Below are 899 nucleotides of genomic sequence, written 5' to 3' on the forward strand. Positions count from 1 at the left end.
CAGAACATATTGTGTGTGATGCTGATTTTTTTTTTAGCTTTTAAAATTTCTTTTATGGCTTAGTACATGATCAATTGACATGAATGTTCTTTGACTACTTGAACAAGTGCTATTGTGTCCACAATAGCAAAGAAAACAGAAAAGTTAGATGTATTGAAAAAGAGAAGGTAAAACTTTTTTTTTAACATTGAAATGATTTAATTAGGCTCTCGGTAAGTTTAGAATCCTATTCTGTGAGGATAAATTCCATTTGTTAGAGCAAAAAGAGATTGCATGTGGCCTTGGAGCTGAGGAACAGCTTTGGTTTTGGGTAGAACTGTGAGTTCACAGCTTTCTGATCAACTGTGCACTGCACTGTAACCTCATCTTTCTCTTTTTCTGGGTGGAAGATCTCACCTTCCTGTACCTGGGCTTCCACAGCTGCTGCTTCTTGTAATAGTTGGTGAGATATTTGGGGATATTCACCTTGCTGATATCAATCTTTGTGGAGGTAACAATAACAAATTTCTAGTATGTTCTACACCAAGGAACACAATTGAGGGACAGAGGTCCAATCACTGCCACTGCCCATCTGCTTTAAGAAAACTACTCTCTTACCTCTGTGGCACCCACTGAGTATGATGAGGATGGTCCCTGGAGTGTGCTGGCCCTTTGCACATGCTGACTGAAATGGCTCAACAGCTTCCATGGCACATCTTCAGTGGACTAGTATGTAGGCATTTTTCAAAGCTTAACCACCTGGGGACCACCATTCTGGCTTTTTTTTTTTGGGTCCGGTCGTGGGGCCTGAACTCTGGGCCTGGGCACTGTCCCTCAGCTCTTCAGCTCAAGGCTAGCACTCTACCACTTGAGCCACAATGCCACTTCCAGCTTTTTTTCTTTTTGCTTATGTGGTGCTG

At 42.0% G+C, this 899-nt stretch overlaps 1 pseudogene; it reads right to left on the minus strand.

The window, feature by feature from the left end:
• Nucleotides 1–218: 218 nt before the first annotated feature.
• On the minus strand, nt 219–753 carry LOC106002262 (annotated as a pseudogene).
• Nucleotides 754–899: the final 146 nt, after the last annotated feature.

This window comes from Dipodomys ordii, unplaced genomic scaffold, assembly GCF_000151885.1.
Source record: "Dipodomys ordii isolate 6190 unplaced genomic scaffold, Dord_2.0 Scaffold6013, whole genome shotgun sequence".
NCBI classification, from domain to species: Eukaryota; Metazoa; Chordata; class Mammalia; order Rodentia; family Heteromyidae; genus Dipodomys; species Dipodomys ordii.